Here is a 14665-nt window from a genome sequence, read left to right on the forward strand (position 1 = left end):
AACTCAGTAGTCTTATATAAAAGATCTACTTTATCCTACTATATACACAGCTCCAAACAATACTCAACTCCTCACTCTCCAATCCAACTACCCACAACATACACTGGGATGTATAGTCCTTATTATAGCCATATCATGGTACCACCTACTGTGGTCTGTTTCCACCCAGTAGGCGTGTACATCATTCCCATTGGTTCTCTTTGTTCATCCCACAATTAATGATTTCATCATCTCAGCCTTGACCACTTAACAATTGTCAGGTGTGTCCAATTATTCACTATGCACTTCTTGTCCTTGGCATTCAGGACCTGTTAATTGTCTTACCATTCACACCTGTGTGGTTCTCCATTGGCTTCTGCTGAGTCACTCTGACTCTCACATACAAGTTTTATTTCACTACTGTATGTCCCATGTTGCTTTTTCCTTAACAATTATCACACTTCACTGACTGAATTACACTTCAGAGTGCTTTCATGTGAAAGTGATTTTCACAATCACTTTCACTAGCCTTTTCTGGGTGGGTCAAGTATGGATCATGTGTGAAAGTCCTTCCTGCAATTGGGCAGGAAGGACAGGACAGGATGGGACAATGATGTCCCATCCCTTGTGTGATAATCTCTCTGGTTTCTTGCATTCTGCCACTTGCAGCAGTCATTTTCTCTTCTCTTCATCACCTCACCTTGTACCTGAAAACTGAGGTGGACTTGCTTGTTATGAAACAATTGGACAGAAGAGTGACTAAACATTTTGCTCCATATCTTGGCTTCTACAAGGGTCAGAAACCTACTTAAAACAAAACAAAACAACCCCCCCCCCATCATTTGAATCTGGACCAGATGCAGTTCCAAATGGGCACTGGGCAGCACGCCTAGAATCTGGGTAAAACCCAGCCAACAGGGTGGTATGGCAGTCCTACCCCAGATCCTTTGTTTGCCTCAAGTCTTCTTCTATCATTAAGTAAATACAGGCTTTTGCTTTGCTATCTCTCTCTCTCGCGGCTGCATTTGCATCGGCTGGCAAACCGGCTTCAACTGTTGTCCACAAGCCTTCTTTCACAAGTAATGACTGGGCATAAATCTTCCAGGTGGGATAATTGGAACTGTTCAGTTTGCTAAACTTCAAGATTTCCATCTTAACTTGTGCAGTGACTCAATTGACACAGTCCTTCTGAGTATGCAGTCTATTCAGAAGTAAGTCTAGATGTGTTGCTTACTTACTATGATGAGATAAATCTATCAGATTGTAGCTGTAATGGTGCTGCTCTTTTGAAATAGGATGTTTTCTTTTGCTCATTTGTTTCAGCCACTTTGAAATGGTAGGTAGAAAAAAACAGAATGTAATTTTCTCCTTCTATTACAGAACATTCCTTTATTAGTAATATTTTTCAGGTTAGCACAGAACAATGTGTTCAGCAGAGTGCAAGGATAGGAAAAAAAAGGACACATTCATGTCTGAATATGAAGTCATAACCACAAACTATTAAATTTGGAAGCCAGTTAAGCAAATTAAATGACTTACCTTCGAAAACAGTTTTTACTTCTTTGTGTCATTTTTTTTAAATTCAAGTGTGGCCCAAGATGTGAAGAAGGCCAATTTTTTTAGAGGTCAAAATGGGTTGGGCTTTTTAAAGAATAAGAAAATAATGAATTGACCTTCGACTTTACAATAAATTGACCATCTATTAGCACATGGAGCCTGTTTTCTAGTTTGCTTTTGTTTACACAGACAACCCCCCCACACACACACAACAACAACATCAACTCACCTTGCTTATTTTCCAAGGCCTATCATGTTTATTTTAGCATCAGAAGCAGAAAATCCCACAGATACCTCCCTTGTCTCTGGCAGTAAAAGTACAACAATTAAAAAAAGTATAACTACAAATTTGATTCTCTTGCATGATGCCTGGAATTTGTCCTGGTGGTGTAGTGGTTAAATGCCAGTACTACAGTCACAAGGTTGTGAGTTCAATCCCAGGGCTCCAAGGTCCACTAAGTCTTCCATCCTTTCATACATCAGTAAAATAAGCATCCAGCTTGTTGGGGGCAATTAGCTTACTCACTGTAAATTAATTAGGGTGTGCTAGTTCACTGATAAGCAGTATAGAAATGTACTTGCTATTGCTATTGCTGCCTGAGGCAGCTGCCTAACTTTTCACTGCACACCAACTGTTTTTCTAAATATATGACTTTTTCATTTGTTCTCCAGAGGAGTTGTTTTGGAGATGGCAGTAGATGGCAGGCCTGGCGGTAGAGAGAAAGTCTCCTAAGTCATGCTGATAGAAAGGTCTTATACTAGGGATGTGAATTGCAAGGGCCTGCAAGCATAATCAGCACAGCCAAGAGATTTTGGGAGGTATAGTCCAACAACATCCAGAAGATCTCACAATTCCCTCTCCTGTCCTTTCCCATGAAAGGACAACCACACTCAGTGGAAAGCCATTTCCCCAAAGACCTGCCCATCACCTCTTCAGTGAAACCCCTGCAACCAGTAGCCATTTCCTCCAGTGCCAACATCCCATCATTCCACATCACTATGCCTCAATCACTTCTGTAGACATATTCTTAGGACCTTTCATGCTAGCACTATGATTCCTCATGGCTCCATTCTATGGAATCCTGTGCTATAGGTGAGGCAATAGAATTCTCTGGCCTTTCTTGGAGCTGCTCCAATTCAATTGTCTTCAGAGCCTATAAGGAGCTCTATCCTTACCTCTTCCCTCCAGGTTCTTGTAAATAAGTATCCTTCCCTTTTCCAGAAAAAGGAGAGCACGGGTTGCAACTTATTTTCAACTTTCTCCCACAATAGTAGGATGTAGAAAGAAGTCTTGAAGGAGAGGGGAAGAGGGGTTGCAGCAAAACACTAATCACTTGAGGATGGCTTGTTTTAAAGCTGTCTCTGAGTGGCCAGAGCTGAAGGTCCTGTTGACTCCTATCAACCCAGATGTTACAGTGCAACTTCAGGACTATGAATCTTGTCCCATGTCCTGTGAGGAGTGACTTAGGGAGCTGGGTATTTTTAGGCTGGAGAAAATAAGGTTAAGAGGTGACGTGATAGGTATGTTTAAATATTTTGAAGGGATGTCATACTGGAGATGCAGCAAGTTTGTTTTCTGCAGCAACAAAGAATAGGACCTGGAACAATGGATTCGAACTACAGGAAAAGAGATTCCATCTCAATGTTCACAGTCTGGGGGTGCTCCTAGACTCATTCCTTCATCTGACAGTTCAGGTGGACGTGACGGTCAGGAGGACTGATACGCCAGCTGCACCCCTTCCTGAAGCAGGGAGACCTTGAAACAGTGGTACGTGTGCTAGTAACCTCTCGGCTCGACTTCCATAATGCGCTCTACATGGGGCTACCCTTGTGTCAAGTTTGGAAACTTCAATTGGTACAAAATATGGCAGCCAGGTTGGTTACTGGTACATATAGATCTGCCCACATCACACCAGTTTTAAAATCCTTTCACTGGATGCCTATTAGTTTCTGAGCAAGAAACAAGGTGTTGGTTTTAACCTTTAAAGCCCTACATGGCTTGGGTCCTGACTTCTTGCAGGAGCACCTTCTCCCATATAATCCACCCCACACTCTTCGTTCTGCTGGGAAGAATCTGCTCCAACCTAAGAGGACTAGACTTTCGGCAGTGACCCAGAGATCCTTTTCATCAGCCGCTCCTAGACCCTGGAACAACCTGCCAGACTAGATCTGTCAGATTACTACCTTGGAAACCTTCAATAAGGCTATTAAGATGGATTTCTTCCGGCAGGCCTTTCCAAACTAGAATACCCTTGCTGGCCTGCCTCCCCACTTCACTCTCTTCATCGTTTATCTTTTATCCTACCTGGACTCCGTGTGAAATTTTTATCCCATTTCAGTGTATTTGTATACTAATGTTTTTAAATTTTCTTTTTTTGGTTTAATCTTTTTTTAAGGACTCAATTATGTTTTTATGTTAGAGAGAAGGGTTGGGGAGTTTGGAATTTTTTAATGCATTTCTCTTTTAATTGTATGTTATTATACTGCTGTAATCCACTTGGATTCCATGAGATTAAGCGGAATACAAATTATTATTATTATTATTCTCTCAGAAAATGGTGGCATCTCCTTTCTTGGATGTTTTTAAGCAGAGGTTAGATGGCCATGTGTTGGAGGTACTTTGATTATGTATTCATGCATGACAGGAGACTGGATGGCTCTTGAGGTCTCTTCCAACTATGATTCTATTATTTTATGCACTTGGATTCCCTTGTGCTCATGCTGTCCTGTTTCCTCACCTTCTGGCCCAATTCGAAGGGTAGAAGTGGGAGCGATGGATCAAGTTTGTGTAAGAACCCCCTCTAGCCATTTTGGTAATTCAGCATTTTCTTTTGACCCTGTACCCCTTTTGCAGTGCAGCAGGCAGAAAAACAGTTTTCTCTGCTAGCATCACCAATGACAGTGGCTTAGTTTTGCCACTGCAGCAAAGCAAGTCAGACTAGTCAGCAGACATGTGCCCGCAGGTTACAATCTATCTCTCTTTCTCATCTATTACCAGAGATGTTTGCTTCAGTCTGCCTAATGTTAGGGCCAGCCTTGGCTTTTCCTTTTTAAGATGCTCGCAGTGTATCTCCAGATTTTATTTTTCTGCTACAAATTGTATTGCAATGCCTGGAAAATGCTTATGTAAAATCATCATGGAATACTATGATGATTTGACATATCACCATAACATCAGACATTAAAACAAACATCAAACATTAAAACAACTTTAAAGGTTGGGACTACCAGTCATATTTAGGTCATAGATGGTCCATTTTAACTTTCTCATTGACTAGCTTCCCATCTTCAGAATGTTTTTATCTTTAGTGCTGATTAATGGATTAAGTTTTGTAAGGAAAGATTTTAGCTATTGTTGGTATTAAGTGTATTGACTGTATCAACAGAAATGTTAATACCACTGTGGTTTGGTTTTAGGAGTCCCATGGATACCAAAGTCTGTGGATGCTCAAGTCCCATTATATAGAATGGTGTAGGAAAATAGTGCCCTTTATATAAAATGGCAAAAGTCAAGGTTTGCTTTGTGGAGTGTGTGTGTGTGTGTGTGTGTGAATATTTTCAAACCATGACTGGTTCAGTCTGTGGATGCAGAATCCATAGATATGGAGGGCTGACTTTAGTTGCTCCTGAAGAAATCAGAAGTTGGAAAAATTACATTTTTGGACAACAGTTCTTAGAATCCCAAAGCCAGAGTAGTTAGTGGCCAGCCTGGTGAATTGCCATGTTGTCTGGGGGATTCTGGGGGTAGTAGTCCAAATTATATTTCCAAGATGGTTTTGATGCCTTAAGTGCACTGTTTAAAACAACAACCCATTTTCTTTATACATTCTATGTATTCTTTCAGTCCTATTCTCCTCTGCTTTTTGTTGTTTTTTTGTGCTGGTGCCTTTTTAAATATAGATTATCAATATCTGTCTGTAATAATCAGGAACTAATGCCTAAATTTAAATGTATGTACTCTAACTATAAAAAAAATATCCATGAAGGCAGTTATTCCAACACCTTTTAGTCTCTTACTCACCTCTACCTTCAGGCTAGATAGACTATTACTCTTATCAGAACTATTGCCATGGAAACAGTTTTACACTCTCCTTCCCCTTCCATGCAGTTTCTTAGAGACATTTTATATCTCTTTAAATCTTCACGTTGTGAAATAGAAGTAAAAGCTATCAATTAAAAGACTTGAAGGCCAGTGGATGTAAAGCAAAGTCATTGTGGTGGTTTCAACTGACTGACTAATGCTGACTTCCCGTAGTAAAAAGGATGTGGCCCAGATTGAGTTCTTTCCCCCACTCCCATTAAAATTATTCTCAAAGGTTTTCTTTTCACAACTGGAACATGGGAAGGAGCCTTATGTGGAATCAGACCATAAATCTATCTAGGTCAGCATCCATCTACAGACTGGCATCAAGTCTCCAATGGCTTTCCTAACATTCCAGGATCTTTCCTAACTTTACCTGGAGATATAAGGGACTGGAGGTGTTCTACATGCAACACATGTAGCTCTACACAACTGACAATAGTCCCTCCCAAAATGAAAACTGTCTGTCTGGGAAACAAAAGAATACAAAGCAAGCAGAAAGACCCAATTCCCCCATGTATTTAGTCACATATGACAGATTCTGTGGGATAAACATCTTCCTTCTGTTACTATTAATTCTAGATAATTAATCTGATTAATTTAATTGTGCTAATTCCAGATGGTGTCTTATAAACAAAGAACTGACACCAGGCATTAATGATTTCATTAGCCAAAGGTCTTTTCAAAAACCTCAAGCAAAAGTTTTTAGCTTCTCCAATAATTATATTATCTCTGTGCATATGTTCACTTCTTCATGTCACAGATGTTTGAAGGTCACTGGTCAAACTGGAGAGAGAAATTCAGACGAAGAGATTTGTAATCCGAAGACATCAAAGGAATAATATAAAGCCCAACTCACAGATGCGGTCATGGGCTTGTCGTATCATTACACCTCCAATTTCAATGAAGAAATAGACTGGAAGGAAAATGAAAGAATCAAGTACGATGGTGTTCATTTGATCTTTTATCTTATAGGTGAACATTCATTGATGTCTGAAAGGACTCAGTTCATAGAAGCACTTGGGAAATGCTGGGATTATATATTTGCAGGGTGAACCTTCTACCTCCCTAATGGTGATTTGACAGGAAATAGGTGTAGTGAAGCCAACAGAATAGAAAATGACTGCCATCAGTTCAATATCTCTTCAGTTTCACCCCAGACAGCAACATCCTTCATTTTTATTTACTGACCCAGGTTGCTCTAGCTGTAATGAATAGCTTTAAAATGCAATAGTTGCACTATTTGTTTTAAATGCATCGAATGATGCCTGTGTCTGTATGTAATGAAACCTTCAAATAATCCTTATAGATAAATCTGAGAGTGATGTGTTTTTTTTTCTTGGTTGAATACAGTCCAGATAAATATTTTCACCAAGACAAGTCTACCGAAAAGAGGCAACATGGTCCAGCCAATGGACTATTTTATGTTGCGCTACTTCAGATAGTTTATAGTCCTTAGCTAGAAGTACCCCCACCCCCCACCCCCAGATATTTCATGAAGAACAAATCTGAGGTAAAACTGCTCTCTTGTGTCTGGTGGTTGCACACTTGAAATACTCAGGCAAGAGTGCTCCTGTTGGCTTAAGGCAGTAGCATGGTGTGGTGGTTTGAGCACCGGGCTATGACTCTACAGACAATGGTTCAAATCCCCCTCAGCCATGGAAATTCACTGGGTGACCTTGGCAAGTCACACTCTGTTAGCTTCAGAGAAAGGGTCACCATAGGTCTGTAATTACTTGAACACGCAACAACAACAACAATGCTTTGTTATATCAGTCTAAGGCACTTTTGGCAAAGGTGGGCAGTGGTAGTAGATGGAAGGAAGAGGAAGTCATTTCTGTTGCCAGATTAAGCTGCCCTGCTGATTCCCAAGGAACATGCAAACCAGCACAGCAGCTTTCTCTCCTGAAAGATGCGACCTCCTGTACCAGCACTTTTCAGCCATCTTACCTCTACCAGTGCATTGATACAAAAGGCCACAACACTGCCTTCATCTAGGCTGACATGGTTACACTGGCCAACATGTTTTCGTTTTATGTGTCCATCTTCCAAACCAAGTGCATTCTTGAGAAGAAGGTTCAAAAGTGGTATGCATATACTTAAATACGTCTAGACTCAATGAGGTCCAGTACAGGGAGTCTCAGTCTAAATTTATTTATGGTATTTATACCCCACCCTTCAGCCCTAAAGGCTATTAAAGCGGCTTACAATTATTATTTTTAATTAGACGGTTCCCTGCCCTCAGGCTTACAATCTAAAATACACGACACCAAAGGAGAAGGGAATGGTGGCGGGAAGGGGATGAGGTCCAGTGGTTATTCTCTCCCTCTGAGGCCTGGACCAAGGCAGATGGATTGGAGGGAGGGCTCTTCTTCTTCAGGCTAGCCCTGGTGGAGCTGGGCCTGCCTATTCGCTCCCTCCCAGGCCGAATTACGGTACATAATTGTAAGCCGCTCTGAGAGCCATTAGGGCTGAAGGGTGGGGCATAAATAAATAAATAAATAAATAACATATACATCTATTTAAAAGGACAAACAAGACACATATATTAAAACAAATATTTGTTTAAAATTAATAGTTTAAAATTTACAATTTTAAAAATCATCTGGATAGGCCTGCCAGAAGAGATTACTCTTCAGTGCTGTTTTAAACTGGGACAGTGTATTCAGCTGTCAAATCTCTTCCACCAATATGTTCCAGAGCCTAGGAGCACCAGCAGGAGATATCTTTTGGCTGACAGTCACCAACCTAGTCCTGGCTATTTGGAGTAAATGTCCACCACAGGGTCTGAGTGTACTGGGGCAGATTATATGGGAGGAGGCAATCCTGTAGGTAACCATGTAGAGCTTTAAAGGTACCGGTAATAACTAACATTTTGTACCTTGCTTGGAAACTAATTGGGAGCCAGTGGAATGATTTTAATAGTAGTGTGATATACTTCTGGATGTCTCAGTAACCAATCTGGCTACCATGTTCTGAACTAACTGACATTTCTGAACTTGGTACAGAGGTAGGCCAATGTACAACACATTGAAGCTTACCGCACAGGTCCTCCTGGGTCCGTTCTCAGAACGGAACGGAAGGAGCAGGAACAAGTGCGAAACGAGTGGGGGACGGATTTTACCACACACATCAGTCCCTCATTCGTTCCATTCCCCCTCTCTTCCGTTCTCAATCCGTTCCAGAGGGGGCAATTTTTGAGAACTGTTCAGAACAGTTCTCAAAAAGCGTTCCCTCTGGAACAGAATGGGAACAGAAGAGAGGGGGAACAGAACGAGTGAGGGACTGGAATGTGCGGTAAAATCCGTCCCCCACTCGTTCCATTTCCTGCCGGGCCGTTCTGAGAACGGCCCACAAGCCCAGTGCGGTAAGCTTCTTTGAAAAAGTCCAGCCTTGAGGTTACCAGTGTGTGCGCTAGCATCTGTTGGTACTCCAGCTCTAGGAAGGGGATGGAGCTACACTATAGTAATAATGTAGGTTGACACCATTTTAAGTGCTCTGGCTTCATCCTATGTAATTCTAGGATTTGTAGTTTTATAAGGTCTTTAACCTTGTCTGCCAAAGAGTGCTGGTGCCTCACAAAACTACAGATCCCAGGACTCTGTAGGATGGAGCCATGGCATTTAAACTGATGTCAAACAGCATTATTTCTACAGTATAGATGAATCAGAATCAGAACAATGAATGCTACTGTCTAATGACCCGCAGGTCCTTTCTCCAAGGACAAAGAGAATTACTTCAACAATCAATTCAGAGAAATGAAAACCACCACCAACAAAGAGGAACAAGGCGGCATCCACTCTGCAGAAATAATTCAGTTTGACACCACTTTAACTGTCATGGATCAGTGCTATAGTATTCTGGTAATTGTAGTTTGTTGTGGCACCAGGGCTCCCCTTCATTCTATCACCCAAGGCTTTATTCTATCATCCCATTTGTTCAACCTGTATGCAGAAAATATTGTATGCAAAGCAGGCTTAGATTCAGAGGCAAGAGGAGTGAAGATTGGAGGAAGGAACATTAACAATCTAAGATATGAAGATGACACAATACTACTAGCAGAAACAAAGACCTGGGATAATTACTGAAGAACTTCAAGGAGGAAAGTGCCAATGTAGGCTTAATGATGAACATTAAGGAAACAAAAATAACGACCTACAACATGTACTAGAATTCGTTCTAGATAACAAGAAAACTGAAATAGGAGCCCTGGTGGCGCAGTGGTTAAATGCCTGTACTGCAGCCACTCACTCAAAACCATAAGGTTGCAAGTTCAAGACCAGCAAAAAAGGGCTCAAGCTTGACTCAGGCTTGCATCCTTTCGAGGTTGCTAAAATGAGTACCCAGATTGTTGGGGGCAAATTAGCTTACAGTTGTAAACTGCTTAGACACTGCTTAGGCAGTATGAAGCGGTATATAAATGAAGCTTGTTTTTGAAATAGTCAAACAGTTCCCAAATATTGATCAGAATGGAGACAGCACTCAAGAAATCAGAAGAAGACTAGGATTGGGAATGGCAACTATGAAAGAGCTGGATGAGATCCTACAGTGTAATCAGAACACTAAAGTGAGGATCATTCAAGCCATTGTATTCCCATCACCATATACAGATGTGAGAGTTGGACAGTGAAGAAAACTGATAGAAAGAAAAACATCTCATTTGAGATGTGGTGCTGGAGAAGAGTGCTGAGAATACTGTAGATGGGTCCCAGAACAGATCAAGCCTCAATTCTCTCTGAAAGCCAAGATGACTAAATTGAGACTTTGGCCACATCATGAAAAGGAATGAATTGTTAGAAAAGACAATGATGCTAGGAGAGGTAGAAGGCAGTAGAAAGACATGGAGACCACATGACAGATGGCTAGACTTGATCAGGGAGACAATGGCCATGAGCCTGCAGGATCCTAGCAGAGCAATTAAGGACAGGGGAGCTTGGAGATGTCTCACCCACAGGGTTGCCATGAGTTAGGATTGACTCGAGGGCAGTTAACTATAACAACAAATGTACCCTAGGAGGTAGTCCATCCTCTTTGTCCACCTCTACTGAAAAACAGCCACCAAAGAAATCTGCTATGAATAAAGACACAATATGCTGAGGGGCATGGGTTTCTGAAGGATCAGATTTGTACTGTGAGTAAGGTGCGGGACAGACGGTCCCAAAGTGCCATGCTTTCACCGATTCTAGGGTTAGGGACCACATACCAACCGTGCGGTCCCTAAACCTAGCATGGTGTGGCAGCAGACTAATGGCAGCATCCCATGTACATGGGTGCCACCATTTCGATGTAAGTGATGAGCGGCATATACATGTAGCTGTGCGTCACTTACATCACAAGTGTGCCATTGGCGCACTTGTGACGTCTGCCAAGCAACGGAAAAAGAACCCAGGTTTTGGGTGTTCTTTTTACTCCGGAGGGATACCTTGCGGTTTGCCAGCTGCTGTGTTCCTTTGGAGGGAAATAGACCACCAGCAGGGAGCCCTTTTGGGGAGGTCTGTCCCAGGCCTCAGTTAGTAGATCAAGCATGGTCATTGGAAGTCCTAGTGATTTCCATGTAATAAAGCATTTTTCATTCCCTTATACTGGTGTGCCAGTTACATTTCCTCTTGGAAAAAAAATGCCTGGACACTGTTATCAACATGTTGCTAACCTTTGGAAAAACTATTGCCAACAATTGACTAACACATTGTAAACTGCTTAGAGAGTGCTTAGTACTATACAGTGGTACAGAAATGTAAATGCTATTGCTATTGCTATTGCTATGGTTTGTGGGGTTGACCAATGATAAGGGACCATTGTCTCCAACACCTAGACAGACAAAGTTCCCATTCCTGACAGAAGGCGTGGTGAGTAGTAGTATAAATGTTTATGGGATTGGTACATTTTGACAATCTGATCCATATATGTGGAGGAAATCTCCATCCCTCAGTACTGAGTTTTGAAGCTGTGTTGACCCTCTATGGGTACTAGTTCTAAAGGATCATATTATAAAGACATTGCAGATGCTGTTGTCAGCCAGTCAGTTATAGAAGTTTCATACAATACTGTATATTCCAAATAGTCAAAATAATTACTGTCCCCACAGTTACATAGAAACGCTAACAGTACATTATATTAGAATCTAGAAGGAACAATCAGCAGGTTTTCAGATTAAAAAGTACTGTAATACTTTTCAAATTTGAGCACATCAATTTGTAAGGCAGCTTGCTTGTTTCATATCATGCTGAATATGCCTATTCATTTAAACCCCTATCACAGCACATAAATGCCTCTGTGAGGTTCAATGTGCTTCAATCAATATTTTACGGGGCCATCATAAGGCCTATCACAGGCTAAGAGTTTCCTTTCATTCCCCTTTCTGTGATGCATGCCAAGTTCCATCCGTCAGTGTATTACACTTAGCACAACAATGCACATTTGTTCACAATGAACTTGGTCCCAAATTTCCCAGAGACTGCAGATTGTTCACCGTTACTGAATTCTTCTTCTTTTTTAAAAATCACAGCATAAAGCCCCCTCCCCCCTCTTTGAATGGCTGTTGGCATAGCCCTTGGAAATATTATCCAACAATGGTGCTGCAACATCTAACAACTGTGCATAGCTTGATATTTCTGATAGCTATCTTTTAATAGTAGCTGGAAGCAAGGATTGTTGCTGCAATAGTTCTGTGGGCAGAGGAAATTATGTTGTTCCCTTGTTTGCTCCCAGAGAATTGGGTAATTTTTATATTTTATTTTGCAGATCCTAGGGAGAGAATGATAGACTGGACACAGGATCATAAGTCTTTTGAATGGGAAAATGCTCTGTGCCTTCAACATCTCTATTACATGCAGAATTCAATAGTCATATATCTATTTATTGCGGCCAGTATTCTAGAGTCATTCTGCTAGCATAAATAATGTTGCATGCATGGACTGGCATTCTGTTAGTGACATACACAAGTGTAAGCCCATCTTATACTTGTGTATTTTTTTGTTTTGTTTTTGTTTAGTCATTGTGGAGTTGATATTCTCTGTCTCCCTCTGCAATGACCAAAGCCCCACCAGGACTCATTGTGCCACTGCAATAGCTTCCTAATGGTCATTTCATTGCTGATGGAGGGACTGGAGAAACATTTATGTCCCCATATCTAGATACAGACTGATAATATCATCTGTTGAGTCCTCAGCAGGGCTCCAGTGGATCTCAGTGAAAAATGTATTTGGTGTCTATCTGGCCATCAGGGCATAGCCAAATGCTTCTCCAATTCCCCTTCCACCACTCTTTTGCTGAAATATCCCCTTCCCCTCACTGGCTATTGCAGAAAAACAGTGGGAACACCACCAGTGAGTACTAACGTGGTGATTGGGAAGGCACAGTATAGTTCTACATGCGGAATGCTTACACTCGCTCAACTAATTCTGGTCTACATGTAATGCAGGACTCCAATGCCTTTCCAGTTGTGCAGAACTATTTAAACAAGTGATTTTGCCTAGGGACCAAAACACAACTACTTGTGCAGCTGGAAAAAACCAACAGAATGCTCCGATATTCTGTAATGTAACTAGAGAGAGAGGGAACACAATTTTCTCTCTCACACTTGCAGTGGAAATACCTGAATGCTATAAATTGTCATGGAGTACATTTGTCATAAATGGTTTGACATGAAGTGTAAAAGCCTCCCTTAATAATTTAGTTTTATTTCTGTTTTAGTATGTGTGTATGATATTGTAATAACCATTTGGCTAAACAGTACATTTGAAACTACTAACAACATGAGAAAAGGGTGGTAATATGCTGTACGAATGTTCTTTTTATAATCTATTGCATTGCTGTGCTTATTCCCAGGGATATTTATGTTCTGGTGCTTATAGTCTAAGATATTTGTGGGATCAGAAAACAGCTTATGTAGCCCATGTGCCTAGATGATGTGACCTGGGAAAAAGTGATATTTAAGCTTTCTAAGTTCTTTCTGTAAACTTGAATTGGCTAAATTTCTAAGGAAGGGCATCTTTCATAGGTATTTTTCTCAGAGGAATTCACAAAATACATTTCTCTTCATTGGGAAAAAAAAGTCTGAAATGCAGTCTTGCCACCTGTTTGAAGAATAAAGTTGCTTCTTGTTTTAGGCACTTAATGATGGGGTAGGAAAGAAGAGGGAGTGGTTTAGTATTGAAAGGACATAAGATGAGGTATATGCCTGCACAATTAGGAGGTGTTCAGAAAATTAAATGAGCTCTGACTATTATTCGCTCTTTTCTCAACTAAATCTGGTCATTCAGAATACCTGGCATTCCACCTTAGTTACAAATACAGGAATATGAGCTGTCTTTTAGTTTTGCATTTAATTGTGTCTCTTACAATTAGTGAGAGGCTAGTTAAAGTGGCTGAGCAGAAAACAGGAAAGAATAAATGAAGAAAGAAGCAGTGTTCTATAAGCCTTTATTCAATATTTTGATTCAGATTTATTTTAATCTTCCTGCTTTCTTCATCTAGGGAAGATACATTTTCTTATTTTGTTGAAATATTTTTCTCTCTCTCTGTTTGTTTTCCTGTCTTTGGCTAGGATTCAATGATGGCAGAAGAAGCCCACCAGAAGGCCAAGCAACAGCTTTGGAAAAAAGAAAAACCAGAAGATCAAGAAAGATCTCCTTCCTCCTGCAGTTCCCATATCCTTCTCCTCTATGTCTGCCTTACCACCAGAAACTGTTATAGAAAGTTTTCTAGCTTTCCAGAGGAGGTATTGAAACTACCTAGTTGATCCATTTGTGCAATAGGGGAATTGGGTCTTCTGTCTGCTTGGTTCCCTTTCTTTAAATCAACATTTCAATAAAGTACACAAGTTGCTTTACACACTTCCTTCCAGATCTTCTAAGTACAGTATTCTAAATCTTAGCCACAGATCTCTTGAAGGGCCTGCTGCTCTTTGAAGATGAAACTGGTTACCTGGTGGTCAATATGTAGATATACTTGCTCAGTTATATTTATGTGAAAAGGAATTTAATAGAAGGTCTGTGTTTTTGGATCTTGTAGGCTTTTACTATTGCAAAAAGGCTTATATGCTTAAAT

At 40.8% G+C, this 14665-nt stretch overlaps 1 long non-coding RNA gene across 2 annotated transcripts in view; it reads left to right on the top strand.

Annotated features, from left to right (window-relative positions):
* The window catches only part of LOC121917594, a 20552-nt gene extending 6103 nt beyond the window's left edge, over positions 1 to 14449 (top strand). For both annotated transcript variants that reach the window (XR_006101068.1, XR_006101065.1), the window contains exons 2-3: positions 6381 to 6557; positions 14163 to 14449. This is a non-coding gene — a long non-coding RNA (uncharacterized LOC121917594). The remainder of the gene's footprint in view (positions 1 to 6380; positions 6558 to 14162) is intronic.
* The last annotated feature ends 216 nt before the right edge of the window (positions 14450 to 14665 follow it).

Source organism: Sceloporus undulatus, chromosome 1, assembly GCF_019175285.1.
Source record: "Sceloporus undulatus isolate JIND9_A2432 ecotype Alabama chromosome 1, SceUnd_v1.1, whole genome shotgun sequence".
Classification (NCBI taxonomy): Eukaryota; Metazoa; Chordata; class Lepidosauria; order Squamata; family Phrynosomatidae; genus Sceloporus; species Sceloporus undulatus.